Below are 6,863 nucleotides of genomic sequence, written 5' to 3' on the forward strand. Positions count from 1 at the left end.
AGTGACCAGTGCCGGCCCTGACCTAAAGCCCGTAAAACAAAGGTTTTAGGCGGCAGATTATATTAGCAATTTAAGGGGCATCAATTTTCAAAACGTTGTGGTAGTACAGTGGTTGAGTATGCCTTTATTCTCTTTCAGTGTTTAGAGTTCGAATCTTTGTATAGCAGTTTTTGTAACTTTTTTTTTTCTAATGTTTGTTAATGAGAAAAAAAAAAATTGCTTTAGGCAGCAAAATTGGTTGGCCGGCACTGCTAGTGACCGTTATAAATTTAAATTATATTAAGTTAAACATTAAAACACTTATTTCAAGTAAATTTTGAAAAGTATAAACGAAAATCTATCCAGATATTTTCTCAAGAACAAGAGACGACATTACTATTTAGACCTAAAGTTGTAGACTAATTCAGATTCTCTTAGGAGTCTAATATTAGATTTAAGAAAAAATGTATTTTAATAAACGAAATTTAACCTTAGCAAAGGTTAGTAGTTATTACCAACGTGCTATACAAATGAACTTTAGGGTTACAAATAAAAAAAAATTCTGATAACTTTTGTTTACTAGATTAGGATCTATAATCCTTTTAATTATTGTAAAGTTACCTTTTTATTTATATATTTTTATATATCTTTTCAAAATATAATATAATCCTCTAACTTTTAGAAGTTGTATAAATGATTATTCTCCATTTAAAAAGGATATGTAACAAAGTAATTTATTTACTAATTAAAATAAATAGTCTTTATAGAGAACTTGATCCCCAAGCTACTGAATCAAGCTTTTTTGATCAAAAAAATCTCGGAACATTTCATCTCCGATATTCTCGGATCTTCCGTATATTAATTACCTTATACTTTGTAACAACTTTAGGTAACCCTACCTAGGTTAGTCGGTGCTTATGTACTTGTATAAATATTAGGTACAGCCTTCTTTATTCAATATCACTCTAATTCTCAATTCCAATCCTCAAGTACCTCAACTACCTTCCTTCTCTCGACAGACTGTCTCATCATTTCCTACATAACCATGGCTTCTTCGTTGCTTGGTCCACCCAAGATACGAGACTCCTGCGCCCTATTGAATCTTAACACAAAGTTTAAACAAATAACTCTTGTTTATTGCTTTAGAAACTTCTCAAAACCAAAGTACTAATCTCACAAGTGTTGTTACAACCTAACATCTCCTTATATATAGAGAGATTCTTAATATTCTTTATGTAAAACAATAATTAGATAACTCCTAACTAGTCCTAATCCTAATCTCTTTGGGAACTATGACTCGGTGAGATTAGGATAACTTATTCCTTAAGCTAATTCAAGCTTATCTTCAACAATCACCCCCATAAGCTTGAAGTTCTTGTTGGACACATCATGGACACCAATGAAGTCTCGCATTTCTCCGAACTTGACTCTTCCAAGAGGCTTAGTCAAGATATCTGCCTTCTGTTGAACACTAGGAATGTGTTCGACTTCTACCTGCTCATTTTCAACACATTCACGTATGAAGTGGTACTTCCTGTGGATATGTTTGCTGCGACCGTGGAAAACGGGGTTCCTGGTGAGTGCTATAGCTGACCTGTTGTCTATACGAACCATTACTCTCTTAAGAGCTTCGCCAGTCACTTCCGAGAGCAAATCCTGCAACAAAATAGCCTGCTTCGCTGCTTCAGTAGCCGCCATGAATTCAGCCTCACAAGAAGACAATGCCACTGTCTCCTGCTTCTAAGAACACCAAGTAATAGGACAACCGTTAAGATAAAAAATGTGTCTGCTAGTACTCTTGCCATCGTTTTCATCTATATTGTAGCTACTATCGCTATAGCCGACTAAACCCGAATTGTCTCCAGTCTTGAACGTGAGACCATACTCTGTGGTTCCTTGCAAATACCTCAAAACATGTTTCAGAGCAACCCCATGACACTTCTTAGGACAGTGCATATAGCGACTTAAAATCCCAACAGCAACGACAGATCAGGTCGAGTATGAGTCAGATATCTAAGACAGCCAATGCTCCTTCTAAATTCTTGTTCATTAATAGATTGTTCTGCCAAAGCTTTAGAAAGTTTAGTACCCGAATCCATTGGAACTTGAACTGCATCACACTCTTTCATACCAGCTTCCTCGAGAATTCTTGCCGCATATCTCCCCTGTTTCAAGGTGAATCCACTGTTCTCTTGCAAAACCTCAATGCCGAGATAATATGTCAATCTACCGAGATCACTCATCTCAAATCTAGATGACATTCCATGCTTAAATTCTTGAATTAACTTCAAGGTGCTTCCAGTAACAAGGAGGTCATCAACGTAAACTGCAACAATCAACAGATGCTCCTCTACTTGCTTTCGATACAGAGCAGGTTCTTTAGCACAACGCACAAACTTCAGTTCCATAAGAATTTCTTTAAGCTTATGATTCCAAGCTCGAGGAGCTTGTCGCAGACCGTAAAGAGCTTTGTTCAATTTATACACTAGCCCTTCACTTCCCTTCTTCTTAAACCCTTCAGGTTGAGAAACGAAAACTTCCTCTCTGAGTTCTCCATGTAGAAAAGCCGTCTTTACATCTAGATGATCCACTTCCCAACCTCTGGATGCAGCCAATGCGATGATGAATCTGATGGTCTCAAGTCGTGCTACTAGAGCGAATACCTCATTGAAGTCGATTCCATGTTTTTGTACGTATCCTTTCGCGACTAACCTTGCCTTGTACTTATTAATGCTCCCATCCGAGTTTCTTTTAATTTTGAACACCCATTTTAAACCTATCGGCTTCACACCCGATGGTAACTCTACTAGATTCCAAGTTTTGTTTTTCTCAATCGAACTCAACTCCTCATTGCAAGCTTCTCTCCATACGTCTAGCACCTTTGCTTCCTCAAAATTTCTAGGTTCATCATCCAAGCTTAACAAGAGTCGCTCTGCTTCTTCCTCTGTATATAGCACATAATCATTCAAGTAACTCGGTCTTACACTCGGTCGAACTGATCTTCTTAGAACAGGTGGAGCTACTTCAGGTGCTTGTTCTGGAGTTTCTACCAACACTTCGACTCTATTCTCTGAGTTACTAGCTGGTTCACAATCTGCCTCAACTTCTCTTATGCCATTGTTACCAAAGTTTCCAAAACTCACAGTAAAGGACCCTGAGACTTCTTTCTCACCTTGTATCTCATTCCAGTTCCACTTCTTTGTTTCATCGAAAGTTACGTCACGACTTACTGTTATCTTACGTGTTGAAGGATTGAACAGTCGGTATGCTTTGCTTCCTGGTTCAGTTCCAAGGTGCACCAATGCACGTGACCTATCATCTAATTTTCTCAGATGCTGTGACTCCACCCGTGCATAGCCAACACATCCAAAAACACGTAAGTGTTCCAAATTCGGCCTTCTTCCTTTAAACATCTCATACGGTGTTTTGTCTAACAGAGACCTTGTGGCTACTCTGTTAATCAAGTATGTAGAATGCCTTATCGCCTCTCCCCATAAGTAATTAGGAACCTCCATGTGCTTTAGAAGGCTTTTAGTCATCTCAAGCAGAGTTCTATTTCTCCTTTCCACCACCCCATTCTGCTGTGGTGAGTAAGGAGCGGTTAAATGTCGCTGAATGCCAGATTCTGCACAGTAGTTCATGAACTCGAAAGACACAAATTCTCCCCCCCCCTATCAGTCCTGAACACTTTAATTTTTGTTCCACTTTCTTGCTCAGCGAGGGCTTTAAACCTTTTGAAAGCATCAAAGGCATCACTCTTGTCCTTTAAAAGCAGAGACCACATGTAACGAGAGTGATCATCAATAAGCACAAATACATACTTGTTTTGTGCTGCTGTTGCAGGTGAGATCGGACCGCATAAGTCTCCATGGATCAGATCAAGTGGTCGTGCAGCTCTGAACCGTGTTGCCTGAGGAAATGTCTTCCTCGTTTGCTTTCCTAGCAAGCATGATGCGCAAGTCTTCGTAGCAAAATTCATGTCTGGAATTCCAATGATGAGCTCCTTTCTAACCATTGATTTCATTGTCTTAACATTGACATGACCAAGTCTCTCATGCCATCGTATCAGTAGTTTTCATCCTCATCCTCTCGAACTCCGACATAAGGGTTTGTAGCCTCGCCTCCTTTACTCTCTCAGCTCCAACATAGCGAGACTTGATTGCGTCCCAAATTTCTTTAGGTGTAGCAAGATTACCGACTTGTAGGGTTAGAGTTTCCGGAATAGATTGGAACAGAAGAGCCTTAGCTAGAACAACCTTGTCAGCGTCAGCTTCCCCTGTTTCAACCGTTTCCCATACCTTGTTTACCCTTAGCATCACGTTCATCTTCATCGCCCACACCGTATAGTTAGTGGTGGTAAGCATCGGACATTGAAGGTTTGACGTGCTTGTTTCCTTAGGTGTGGATGTCATGGTAACAATATCTCCCATCTCTTTCTTGATCAATGATATCTTAGTTCAACGAAGATTATGTGTTTTTGGCAAAGATTCAATAAAGCTCTGATACCAAATATTGAATCTTAACACAAAGTTTAAACAAATAACTCTTGTTTATTGCTTTAGAAACTTCTCAAAACTAAAGCACCTTAATCTCTCTAATCTCACAAGTGTTGTTACAACCTAACAACTCCTTATATATAGAGAGATTCTTAATATTCTTTATGTAAAACAATAATTAGATAACTCCTAACTAGTCCTAATCCTAATCTCTTTGGGAACCATGACTCGATGAGATTAGGATAACTTATTCCTTAAGCTAATTCAAGCTTATCTTCAACACGCCCCCTAACAAAATCCATCACAGCTTCTGGTCCCAGCAATCCAGCTATAGTGAACGCAATGGTCTCAAACGTCAACACTCCACCGCCGACGGGACACACCGAGGATAGACCCACCACGTACCTCGCCGCTCTCCTCAAAAACATCGACACTTGTCGTCCCAGCGTCGCAAAGGTCTCAAACGTCAGGAAATCAACTAAAGCCAACGTCGTCAAATCTGTTAGACCTGCTAAACCTGTTAAACCGCGAAAAGTAAAAAAAAATTCACCTCATATGGGCTATACTGAGAATGGATCCGCCACATACCTCTCCTCAGGCAACCCCTGCCTCGACTTCTTCTTCAACGTTGTTCCCTCCACGCCCAAGGCTTCTCTGGAGAAGCGCCTACAGGTGGCTTGGGGTCACGACGCCTTAACCACTCTCAAGCTTATCTGTAACCTTCGTGGAGTCCGTGGCACTGGAAAATCTGACAAGGAAGGGTTTTACACGACGGCGTTGTGGCTCCACACCCGCCATCCAAAAACCCTAGCTTGTAACCTCGAGTCCATCTCCAAATTTGGCTATTTTAAAGATTTCCGTAATATCCGTAATATCCAGAATTCGGAATGGATCGATACGATAGACGCAGCAATTAGACGTAGAAGAGCTCGATTTTCTAGTCGTGTTGGTGGTCGTGGTTTCGGTCGTGGCCGTGGGAGGGGTCGCGGAAGGGGTCGCCGTGGTTTTACATTCAGGCCGGAGCAACGAGGCAGAAGAGGGTAGCGAACGCAGAGAGGAAGAACCAAGAGGAGAAAGCCAAAGCAAGCTTGGCGCGCAAGCAAAAGAAGGTTTCAATGGGAAAGAAGGCATTTACAAGATATACTAACGATCCAGACTATAGGTTTCTCCATGAACGTGTGTCTGATCTATTCGCAAATCAACTGAGGAGAGACCTAAAATTTTTGACATCCGGCCAACGAAGCAATATCTCTCTAGCGGCTAAATGGTGTCCATCGCTTGATTCTTCGTTCGACAAAGCAACTCTTCTCTGCGAGATCATTGCCAGGAAGGTGTTTCCCAAAGAGTTATTCCCGGAATACGAAGGCGTAGAAGATGCTCACTATGCGTACAGAGTTCGTGATCGGCTACGGAAACAAGTTCTAGTTCCCCTCCGTAGAACTCTTCAACTCCCTGAAGTATATATGGGAGCGGGATATTGGAAATATCTTCCGTACAACCGTGTTGCTTCAGTGGCGATGAATTCGTATTTTCTTGAAATACGACGCAAAGAGGTTTCAGCAATACCTTGAAGATGCGAAGATGGGGAAAACAAAGTTAGCCGCCGGGGCTGTGTTACCTCACGAGATAATAAGAGATTTAAATGGCGGAGACGGTGGACAAGTCGCTGAGCTGCAATGGAAACGAATGGTTGATGATCTTAAAGAAAAAGGTTCTTTGACGAATTGCATGGCCATCTGTGACGTTTCGGGGTCTATGAGTGGTGATCCAATGGATGTTTCCGTGGCTCTTGGTTTACTCGTCTCTGAGCTATCAGAAGAGCCATGGAGAGGAAAGCTTGTAACGTTCAGAGAAAACCCTGAACTGCATTTGGTGACAGGAGACGATTTGAGATCAAAAACAGAGTTTGTGAGGAACATGCAATGGGATATGAACACTGATTTTCAGAAGGTGTTTGATTTGATTCTTGAAGTTGCCGTGCAAGGGAAGCTGAAGGCGGAATAGATGATCAAGAGGGTGTTTGTGTTCAGTGACATGGAGTTTGATCAAGCGTCTACTTCGACTTCTTCGTCTAATAGATGGGAAAGGACGTCACCTCCGAGTAATGGATGGGAAACAGATTATGAGGTGATTGTGAGCAAGTACATAGAGAAAGGGTACGGAGAAGCTGTGCCGGAGATTGTGTTTTGGAACCTGAGGCATTCGAGATCAACGCCGGTGCTTGGAAACAAGAAAGGAGTGGCTTTGGTTAGTGGATTTTCCCAGAATATGATAAAAATGTTCTTGGAAAATGATGGAGAGATTAAACGCATAAAGATTGATCCCATAACGATCATGGAAGCTGCTATATCTAAAGATGAGTATATGTCGCTTGTTGTAGTTGATTGA

The 6,863-nt window shown here is 41.1% G+C and overlaps 1 pseudogene; it reads left to right on the forward strand.

The window, feature by feature from the left end:
* Nucleotides 1–1,024: 1,024 nt before the first annotated feature.
* LOC104707686 (uncharacterized) lies at nt 1,025–6,863 on the forward strand (annotated as a pseudogene).

The sequence above is a fragment of the Camelina sativa genome, chromosome 1 (genome assembly GCF_030686135.1).
Source record: "Camelina sativa cultivar CO46 ecotype springtype chromosome 1, ASM3068613v1".
NCBI lineage: Eukaryota > Viridiplantae > Streptophyta > Magnoliopsida > Brassicales > Brassicaceae > Camelina > Camelina sativa.